General features: G+C 36.5%; 1 protein-coding gene and 1 long non-coding RNA gene across 3 annotated transcripts in view; one reads left to right on the top strand and one right to left on the bottom strand.

Moving 5' to 3' along the window:
• Positions 1–1,815, bottom strand: part of CHD6 (chromodomain helicase DNA binding protein 6) — a 1,034,665-nt gene extending 1,032,850 nt beyond the window's left edge. For both annotated transcript variants that reach the window (XM_053712106.1, XM_053712055.1), the window contains exon 1: positions 1,684–1,815. The gene's annotated coding sequence lies outside the window, so the exon portion shown is untranslated. The remainder of the gene's footprint in view (positions 1–1,683) is intronic.
• A 5,227-nt stretch (positions 1,816–7,042) lies between these two features.
• LOC128640727 (uncharacterized) lies at positions 7,043–10,775 on the top strand. Its single transcript, XR_008399384.1, has 3 exons — positions 7,043–7,076; positions 9,730–9,823; positions 10,642–10,775. It is a non-coding gene; the product is annotated as an uncharacterized LOC128640727 (long non-coding RNA).
• Positions 10,776–11,814: the final 1,039 nt, after the last annotated feature.

An 11,814-nucleotide genomic window follows, 5' to 3' on the forward strand; every position in this document is an offset into this window, starting at 1 on the left:
AATCTCCCTTTAACTAATCTGACGCTCTAATTTATCATAAAAATTATAATTCAGAACACTTGTATGAGACAACTTCAGGAACTGTTGTCCTCCTTTGAAAAATATTGTGAAAAAGCAGACAGACACTCAGATATTTTACTACAATGTTTTAAGGAAAAATGAAAACAAACTTGGGGCCTACATGAAACATACTCAGTTTAAAAATAAAAATGTTTTGCTTTTGCAACAACATATCAGTTTCTTCAGTTACCATCATAAAAACAGAATAACCATTATTATTTGTAAATTAATCTGGATTATATTTAAATGTAATTTATTTATTTTTTGCTAGACTATATTGCATACATTATAAACTAAACTAGAAACCCTCCCGGCAATAACCAATGCCTTCTTCAAGTAAAGTTGTCTGCTATCTTAGCATTCTCCTTTAACAATTATACCCCAATTTTCATGAACCATGATAATCTTTATGCAGGTAATACGTTTCTTGAGGTAGAAATTAATCTTAAACTCCTGTACTGGCTGTACAAAAACTATGAGTGAAAAAATAGATGAACAGTAATTTTATGTCAGAGAAGCTGTCAATTCACTCTTGGGTATCAAAATGGCTTATATGGAACACAAAGCTGGCAAAGAGAGGTCTACAGTCAGTGCCAAAAGTAAATCCATTATTGAATGTCTTGGTTTGCATACAACACTAATATTCTTTCAAAAACACTTAGGATGGGCTGATTTATCCAGACTGAGCACCAGAAAGTCTTGTCTAAATTACATTTAAAAACCATTTTTGGTGGTAAGGGGTAGGAAGGGGTTAATGGAGAGCAGACTAAAGGGTATGCAATGCAAACAAAATTGTATACCCAATAACTCAGGTTTCCCCTTTCACATACAAAAATATATAAACTCCCAAATGAAGTGGAGTCAAAACCACAATGGGCTACCAAGACTATGACTTTACTCTGTATGATAACTACAGAAATGGTCCCTACTTAGGGATGCAGGCTTCACACAACCAACACCAGCATGTGCTTGGTCTCCCAGTCCTGTTATCACCACCTGCAGGAGGTTGATGGCTACTTCAGATTATATGTGTCAATCTACCTAACTGTAACAGTAGGCCTGCAAAGAATATATAACAGAGCAGCTTTACCATAATACACAAAAGCTATGCAATGGATATACATATTAAGAACCATTACAAAGTACATTTTTCAAATGCAGTGCCATTAAAGCCCCGTGCTCATTAAGAAAATAATCATTAGTCTTCTACATCTGAACAAAGGCCAAATCAATTAACCAAACTAAGCATCATTCTACCCTCGTTACCTTCAGCTCCCCCTACTCCTCCCCCACATGGTACTGCCCACCGTACACGCTTTATTGCAGAGGGCAGAACCAAAGGGTCAGCAGAGGGGGTGTGGAAACCTACCTACAGAAACCTGTGATGAGGAGAGAAAAAGATTGAAAACACACGCATTAAACGTTCGCAGCAAATCCGGAGGACACGTTTACAGGAATCCCCTGTGCACATCACACACAAAATAAGAGGTTGAAAAGCGAAGTTAAATCACGTTTTCATTCATAAGTGATAACCGGAGAAGGGGTTACATGGCCGCTGCATCCCTAAATGAATATGCAAACTAGTAAAAACGCTACAAATTAAAAGTTAAGAGGAGAACTTACCTAAAATGGCCACTGCTGCAGCCAAAATACAAACAGCTATTATTTGGTGAAGTTTAGCACAAGACACCCTGCAAGGACACCCTAACTAGGCTTGTACACGCCTTTGTCTCAAAACCATTGGTTGCAGCGGCCACAGACACCGCTCAGACTCGGATGTCATTGGCTTTCGACTTGTCAAACAAGTGGTGGTCGTTTCAAGGGTGGTTGCAGCGTGGTTATTGCTTTGCTCCATTGTGCTGCTATTTGCATGGATGAGATCGCTCCTCTGATTGGCTAAGAGCAGGAACGGGAGGGGGGATTTTCAGGGGAGCAGAGTAAGAGACAGGAGAAGGGGGAGCTGCGCTGGGGGTGTCCTGCTGGATATCTGAGCTGCTTTTTCCTGCTTGCTTTACTGTAATCCCTTGTCATGCATTTGTGAGCATGCATTGCAGACCCAGGTGTGGAATCTTTTTGTTTGGGGTACAGGATTTTTAGGATGGTATGCAGTTTATAAAACTCACATGCTAGGCGAGGAAACCACTGAGTAAACTGCATAGTTTTCATCACAGTCATACCCCAAAAGTGCAATATGAATATCTAAAATCTAGTAGACAATGTATAGACTGTAGCATATGCACAGTACAGGCACAGAAAGCATGCATAATAAACAGAACCCAAATAGTGTGTGTGTATATATATATATATATATATATATATATATATATATATATATATATATACACACACACCACATCATTACACTTGTTTACTACTCATTATAAAACGTTATGGAGTATAAACAGTATAAGTATTTTGTAAGATCTGTATAACAGAACGAATATATAATATCTCTTTTGTTACTACAAACTCAAGATACATTTTGTTCATATACCTATAAATATTTTTATTGAATCAGGGACACCCAGCAAACGGTTTATTGCTATGTACACTCTAGGGTGGCAAAGGAATGCTGCAGCCTGTTCTGACCATTTAACAGAAGCAGATAGCCAAATGACCTTGAGTAGAGAGTAGGTGTGGGTACACTAAACCTGCCCTTGTTTGTCTGTCTAATTTATCCTTTATCTTTCTATCTACTCTTCAACTGTAAGTAGAGACCACAATGGCAAGTCTCTAAAAGTACACAGTGACTCTGAGACAGGCAACTAGTATAGCAAACATCACATACAGTTATTGCACCTAGGGTGTATATGGTTTAAAGTTGCAAAATTCATTCTTTCTTATTTCAAACTTTTAAATCATAGGGCCTATGCAGAGCTAGTGTAGCATGCTTTGTCTTCTTTAAGCAAGAACCAATCACTTATGGCTATTCAGAATACAATAGTACATGCACACTTGTAGTGATAGTGGCGCATAGTGAAAGTACCTTCTTTCATGTACCTATATTTAGTTCCTATAGGGCAACAAGGACACTGTCTTCCAAAAATTGTAATGTGTTAAAGGATTACTTTCTGTTATAATTTTTAAGCTAAACAACTAACATATTAAAGTTAATAAACATTAATCAAAACCTACTGACCTATATTTTCTCCAAAACGAAGTTTCATAACGTTCTAAAAGTTATATCTTTTATTCGCCGATGATGTCACGTTATCCTGCCCACTATTTTCAGCACTGCATGTTCAAAATACTTAAACCAATAACTTTGTGTTTAATGCGCCATTTTGAAACCTAGGTATTGTAAACGGATTGGTACAGAGCAAAGGATACCCACGGAGTGGGTTTGGAAAACAATTAAATTTGCAGACAAGATTTCTGATATACGGTAGAGATATGTTAATGAAATGCTATTGATAAAAAGCGTATTTGGGATAGTTAGTAACAGGCATAGAAAATATTTACTTACAGTGGCCCTTTAAGTACAAGTGTTTAGATAGTAATGCTGACATGCACTTAAGCGGCACAATTATGTAGAATGCAGGGAGACATTTAAGCAACAGCGATGTCAAAATTACATTTTCGTTATTCAAATAGCATGTACAGTTTGGTTAACCTTTCCACTTTACTTCTATCAACAAATGTAACTTTTTCTCTGTGTCCTTGGTTTACACTTGGCTACTTTAAAATAAGAACAAATTGAGGTAGGCTCATGAGTGTGCACGTGTCTTGAACCCTATGTAACAGCTGTGTGTGTAGCAAAGTTATACTAGCAACCTATAGAGGGAGTCTGCAGCAGGCAGTGCTGAGTGATAGCGGGGAACTCTCACAGCTCTGCTTTCACTTACTACTACTGGGACACACTAGGTGTCCCCTATCTAAAGTGAGATACACTGCCAGTTTGTGTTCAGTCTACTTTATTAAACAGTGCTTCTAGCTATACAAACTAGTTTACCATAGAGATGCTAAAGCTTCTGCACTCCAAAGCTTCCCCTAGAGGTTGCTAATATAATATTTCTATACACACTGCTGCCATATAGTGCACAAGACACATAAATGCTTAAGAGCGTACATTTGCTAAATAAGATTATATTTTTTTATTGTACCTTTTTATATCCATGTCTCTTTACAATAAAGCCTGGGAATCTTGGCATACATAACTTATGTTTTGGTTTTTCTTTTTGGATGTCCCTTTACGTTAATTTTTTAATGTGTTACCTCATGTTTGTGTGTGTTTGTGGCCAGGGGTACAATCTGTTAGTCAATTGCTCGTGCTTTTTCATCTCTCCACATCATTGTTGCTGTTCTACTAAATGTGTGGTATTTTTGTGCTTATGCCTTTGAGTTGCTGTGTGCCAGTGAGTATGTATTTGCCAAAGAGTGTGTCTATGTTTGTAAGGGTGTGGTCAATTTTGACTCTTAGTTAATGGCAACCCGTTCTGCATCAATTTTGTCAGAATATGAATGATTTGAGCACAGCGGCATCTCCCAAGTAAAATTATTGCCTATAACCATCTGTTACATAATATAAACTATATTTTGTTAGTGTTGCTATTGTGTTTGGCACCCTGTATTGTTCCTGCTGACCATTTTTAAATAACTGGGTCAAGAAGCAGTCATCCTGGCACATTGGGTGTCAAACATACAGTTACTTTAGATATATTAAACTCAAAGCATAGTATAAAAAAATAAGTTTGCCTTTTCATTGAGCTAATCTCCTGAAACAATTTAAGGGAATATAAAACAATCTGTTTCATTGTTGTAATAAAATAAGCACTAAGCAGTGGGTTATACTTAACCCTTTGCGGTCCTTTGTCGGAATATATCCGACAAAGGGTTTTAGCGCATGCGCTCAAATGTCAGATATATTCCGACTGCCGCTTTTGAATTTCACAGCTAAATAGCAACATCTAGCGGTGACTTGCTATTTAGCTGTGAAATTAAAAAGAATGTGCTCGAAAATTAAATAAGACCCGCCGGCCACCCCAATTTAACATTTAAAGGACCGGAAAGGGTTAAAGGGATATGAAACCCAAAATGTTCTTTCAGGATTTAGATAGAGCATGCAATTTTAAACAACTTTCTAAATTACTTCTATTATCATTTTTTTCTTCGTTCTATTTGTATCTTTTGTTGAAAAGCAGGGACGTAAGCTCAGGAGCTTGCCCATATCTGGAGCACTTTATGGCAGCAGTTTTGCAAGAATGTTATACATTTGGAAGAGCACTAGATGGCAGTACTATTTCCTGCTATGTACTGCTCCAGATACCTACCTAGGTATCTCTTCAACGCAGAATAACATGGGAACTAAGCAAATCAGATAATAGAAGAAAATTTGAAACTTTTTTTTTTTAAATTGTATGCTCTGTCTGAATCACAAAATATTTTTTGGGGTTTCTTATACCTTTAAAAGAAACTTAGCAATATGTATTGTTTATTATTTCAAAAGGATTTTACTTTTTTTTTTTTTTTTTTTAATCCAGTTTTATTGGACATAGTATGTGGTACAATATATGTACAAACACAGTTACAATGTATATGAACAGAGTCATCATTTTAAATAAAGTACTTATTTATGTTTTTTAACTTACTAATGGTCTATTATTTCCTTTCACAACCCCAGAAAGGGGCTGTGGTCTATACAGGAAGGCAAATGAGCAGCTTTTCCCTTGAAGTGTTACTAGGAGACATCTGCTCTTACTGTAGTCAGTCTTTTGCCCATGCTCAGTACATTCACTGCCAAAATCATGTGATAGTAGAACTTAAAGGGACAGTCAAGTAAAACTTTTTTTTTTTCATGATTCAAATAGGGCATGTAATTTTAAACAACTTTCCAATTTACTTTTAGCACCAATTTTGCTTTGTTCCCTTTTGTATTGTTAGTTAAAATCTAAACCTAGACGAGATCCATAAGTGATCTCCTGTATTTTTGTGAGGCCTTTTTTTTTCTGTATTATTATTAGAACTTATGTTGAGGGTCGGCAGTGACCCCTCATACAGCTTGTAAGGCTTAAAAATTGTAAGGCATATAATATATATTGTATCTTGTCATTCAATACTGTATTGTAACATTTTATTATTCTTTTTTTCTTTACGTCCTTTGTTTTTTGAAATTTGTATGCCTTTTTCCTTTAAACCTCAATAAAAAAAAAAAAAAAAATCTAAACCTAGGAGGTTCATATGCTAATTTATTAGACCTTGAAGGCCGCCTCTAATCTAAATGCATTTTGACAGTTTTCACCACTAGAGGGCATTAGTTCATGTGTTTCATATAGATAACATTGAGCACACGCACGTGAAGTTACCTAGGAGTGAGCACTGATTGGCTAAAATGCAAGTCTGTCAAAAGAACTGATATAAGGGCGCAGTTTGCAGAGGCTTAGATACAAGGTAATTACAGAGGTAAAACGTGTATTATTATAACGGTGTTGGTTATGCAAAATTGGGGAATTGTCGCGCCACGCCGCTCTGGCTGTTGCCAGGGACGCGGCGGTTGTTGCTCTGGCTGTTGCCAGGGATGCAGTGGTTCCTGTGAGCGTGCGGCGATGATGTCATTGCCGCACGTCTCTCCCATGAAGCCGGTCCGAATCTCCTGTGGCACGAATCCTGCGCCTATATAAGTCTGTCACTTACTATCTTCACTGCCCAAGTATAGGTGTTGATAAGTGATAAGTGTGCTCATGGGTGTTGTATTGCTTTATGCTGGACTGTTATACTGTTGCTGAACTCTGCTTGTCTGACCATTCTGCCTGCTTAACCCCTGAACTGCTGGATTGCTATACGGTTGCTGAACTCTGCCTGTCTGACCACTCTGTCTGCTTAACCCCTGAACTGTTGGATTGCTATACTGTTACTGAACTCTGCCTGTCTGGTCCTTCTATTGGTTCACCCCTGAACTGTTATACTGCTGGATTTCCCTATTGTTGCTGACTCCTGCCTCTTCCTTTTATTGGTTTATCCCTGAACTGCTATACTGCTGGATTGTCTTCCTGTTGCCGCCAAGGACTACCCTGCCTATTGTAAGTACTGCTTACCTCATTTTACAAACTCTCTCTGCTCTGGGATACTTCCCATCATTCCACTTGACGCCGGGATAAGAAGAAGACTACTGACCAAGTTTGGTCTGATAGAGGAATATCCCACGAGCATTACAGGAATGGGTAATAAAGGGATTATCTCTTTTTAAACAACAACAAATCTGGTGTTGACTGTCCCTTTAAGTTCTGTAATGGTTGCTCTGATATCTAGCTGCATGCAGTGGCTACACTGAGAGTTTCTAAGTTTTCATTTAGCAAGAAAACAAGTGTGGTGTTTGCTGTTTTTAACACCTATTTCTTTTTAAAGGGACACTATACCCAAATTTTTTCTTTTGTAATTCAGAAAGAGCATGCAATTTTAAGCAACTTTCTAATTTACTCCTATTATCAATTTTTCTTCGTTCTCTTGCTATCATTATTTGAAAAAGAAGGCATCTAAGCTTTTTTTTTTGTTTCAGTACTCTGGACAGCACTTTTTTATTGGTGGATGAATGTATCCACCAATCAGCAAGGACAACCCAGGTTGTTCACCAAAAATGGGCCGGCATCTAAACTTACATTCTTGCATTTCAAATAAAGATACCAAGAGAATGAAGAAAATTTGATAATAGGAGTAAATTAGAAAGTTGCTTAAAATTTCATGCTCAATCTGAATCACGAAAGAATTTTTTGGGGTACAGTGTCCCTTTAAGTTTACTTTAATTTAAAATATGTATTTTTTACTAAAGGAGTGCTGTCTCATTTCCCTTTAAATTTAACCTACTCTCACCTGGCTCACCCAATGAAAATAAACCTAGCCATGACCATCTGCACTGCAAATAACACCCAAGTGTCTCAGTTCTCCCCTCTACAAATAACCCTTTGACTTTAACTATAACTGTACTGTCCCAAGACCCTGTATGACAAATAACACTAAATGCTCTGACTGCAGTCCTAACGCTATAATCCATCCCACATTATTCCCCCAATTTCCAGAACTGAGCTCTCACACTGTTCTAATTAGTTAACAACATTGGGTGGACTCATTTTTAACAGTCCTTCCAGTCTACCCATGTGCATTGGTAATTGGTCAACACCAATAAGGATTGCTAAAATTCTATTAAAAAAAGGAGGAGCCATTTTCAAAATTCAGAAGAATTGGAAAACACTACACACTCTAAGAATGGTAAGATACATGGGTTTTGTTTAACTATGGGATATAACCTTCATGTATTTTGAGGTGGTATTGGCAATAGATAAGGTAATACCATGGGAAGAGAGGTTAATTTAGTTGGGGGTGGTTACTGATGGGTGGTCATAGCTGTTAGAGCCATGGGGCTAGTAATAAGGGATCACATTTAGAGTTAATTACAATGAGGATCATTTGTCAGCCATTATAGGGTACTTAAGTAGGAGGAGATTGTGGTTAGGGTTAACTGCTATGTGGGGAAAAGGATTAGCATTGTTAGGGATATTTATGGTGGGTAAGTCCAGGGCAGAGCTATATAGGCTTTAAGTGCATTTGGGGTTCAGTACAACAGTTATTTTTGGTGGGTGCATTTAGAATTATTTGCAGTTTGGGAAATACAGATTAAAAGTTCAGTTGAGCAGATACAAAATGCTTGAAAATGTATTCTTCTGAACTGAACATTCTGTATTGTATTCTAACCTTTCCTGTTAGTATTAATATAAGAAAACACTCTTTAGTAATACAATAGAAATACTAGTACAATTGCATATTTTGTTTGCCATTTGTCATTTAAAACAATCTAATGATTTAAACAATTTCTTATTTGTAATTCCTAATATTTACATTTTATTAAATAGCAAGTGCTTGACTGAATACTATTACAATTTCCTGTCTAATGAGTATTATTCAATTTTAAAGAAAAATCCTCATGGAAGTTTATTTTTTTTACTTTTAAGTTAAAGGGAAAGTAAAGTGAACATTAAACTTAAATGGATTGGATAGAGTAAGACATTTTACACAACTTTTAGATTTACTTCTGTTATGTATTTTGCTTCACTTCCTTCCTTTGTTAAAGTGGAATCCTAGGTAAGCTCAGGAGCGTGCATGTGTCTTTAGCGATCTGGCAGCAATGTTTGCAATAATATTTACAGCAATGTTATAAATAGTTGCAAGCACTGCTGCCATAGAGTGCTAAATATATGTGCACACTCCTATCAGCCTACCTATCTCTACTCTTCAACAAAGGATACCAAGAGAAGAAAGCACATTTGATAATAGAAGTAAATTGGAAAGTTGCTTACAATTACATGCTCTAGACAAATCATGAACATGTAGTTTTTACTTTACTGTCCCTTTAATATTTATGTTAAAAAAATCTTTCTATTATTTGTAAATTAATGTTAAAATAAGTGTTTTTTAAGTGCTTAGCATTTTCTCTTGTAATTGTTATCACAACTTTGAACCAATATGTAAACTGATCTCTCAATGACACTTTGAAGAACTGTTTTGTTGTCAAGATATAACAATGGAAACAAGGAAACCAGTCATGTTGTCATTGAGAACGTTAGTGCACCTGCACAAACTCAAGTGTGTAGGCAGAGGTGGAAATGTATTCAGAAATTAAAGAATTAGTTTTGGATCTCCAAAATATTTAATGTAGTTGATACAAACATATTTCTTTCATAGTGTCTGGATCATAAGGATGCTGACTACAGACTGAACAGGACATGAAGCTTCCTGGCTGGACTTGGACTGAGGATACCTGTGCTATGTGCTTTCAGTAGGAGTCATGATCAGAACTAATTCAGTTTCCAGACTTTATGCTTTTTGCTATCATACTCTTTGAAATCCTCAGTTAATCAACTATGTAAACTAGCCAAGTCCACGTCCTATTGCTTAGACTCTGCTTTCTTGACCTATTGTGTTAATGTAGTCCCTAGTTTCTTATTCTAAAATTAACTTTTATTATATGCTGTCTCTTGATTTATCTGTCTGTGGCCTTTGCTTGACTTCTGTTTAAACTACAGTAATCTTTTTTTTTTTGTCTTCTCTCACTCACAACTTAACTTTGCATTTATTCTGCAAGCCTGTGAGTCCAGTATCTGTTTACTCTACATAAACAACCATATATCTATCCACCTATCTATCTATCTATCTATCTATCTATGTTTTCATCCATCTGTCCATGTACACAGGCAAATATAAAATTAAGCATACCATCTATATAATACAAAACAATCATGCTTCAGTTATACACATATATGGGCTAGTAGAGCGATGCATTTATATTTCTCTTGAGTGCTAACTGCGCTCAAGGTTAAATCAATAGAGCTCCCATGTTAGCGCTGGTATTACAAGTTGAAAGGTAAAAATTAAGCACCTGAGCAAAAGACATCTGGAGGTCAGATATCGTGACCACACTAACTCCCTTTCCCCTTAGACTTCTATGAAGCACACTAAAAAATCCTTTTCTTTTTATAGTTCATGCGCTAACCCAAAGGTTAGACCAACTGCGCTAAAGCCAATGGTGTGTTAGGAATACTTCAAATACCTGTTCTTCACTTAGAAGAAATTATTTTCTTTTCTTTTTTTTTTTAGCCTTTTCACCCTGTTCCCCTTCCGAAAAAGTGGTTTCTTGGCTGCTACCCTTCCACAAAGACCATTCTTGATCAAGCTTCTTCTGGCTGTAGAAGAGTCAACTTAGCATCCCGATAAAGCTGCCAGATGCTGAGCCAGGTCCTTGCTGGACTTCTTCCGGTCTCTCAAAAAAGAAACTCTGAGAAACTTCTCATCAGATTTTAAAAGTTTTCTTTGACCTCTCCTGAAATTTCTTTATAACAGCTTGAATACCACATCTTGAGTATCCAGTTTGTTTGCTGATTTACCTTTGAGAGTGGCCATGCTGATGCAAAAGTATGATTTTATATCTCAAATTCTATGATCTTAGGCATTTTGAATGGAATGATGTGACTGAAAGTTGGTCTTATTAGCAAGCTTCCAATGAATTAAACTCATACCACATGTGTATGTAATGCTCAAGCATGTCTTGCATAGACCTTTTTCACAGCAGTCATTTTGACATGAAATACTAGGGCAAATACAGATATTAGCAATGATATTAATTAGGGTTCCATTCCATTTAGGGTTACGAGAGTAAGGTTCCTGCTATTGCTCAAGTGTAAGTCACACTAAATACTTGCCATTTTTTCTGATTTTCTTTTTCTGTTTTTTTAATGCTGCATACAAATATCCTGTATTTTTTGGTTGTATTCTAAAAAAGAGACTGAGAAATAATTATACCATTGCTAAAACAACAAAATCTAAAGGTGGCCTAAGACCTTTGCACAGTACTGTATATACGCACATACAAATATTAAGTGTATGTCAAACACTTTGACATATGCCACATCCCTTTTAAAACCCTTTTAAAATATTTTTTTCAAAATAAAACATTTTAATTAAATATGTTTATATATGAGCCCCAAGGCAGAACATGCTGTGATCTGAGATGAACGGAACACATGCAATAACTGTTAGCGCTTTCGTTTTGCAGCTCTCCAAGTTTTCTTAACACAATGCAGCCAGAGCAAAGCCCTGTTTGAAGAGCACATTTAAATACAGAGCAGCACTGCAAAGCGTAAGAGCATTAATTGATGAATGGTTGTCAAGGATTTTTTCAACCCTGCCCTCTAGCCTTTCTCAGGCTGCAAAGCTGTCACTTCTGAATGTAAGACGTTCTTGTGAGCAATGCAACTTTTTTATTACTACATT

This window comes from Bombina bombina, chromosome 1, assembly GCF_027579735.1.
Source record: "Bombina bombina isolate aBomBom1 chromosome 1, aBomBom1.pri, whole genome shotgun sequence".
Classification (NCBI taxonomy): Eukaryota; Metazoa; Chordata; class Amphibia; order Anura; family Bombinatoridae; genus Bombina; species Bombina bombina.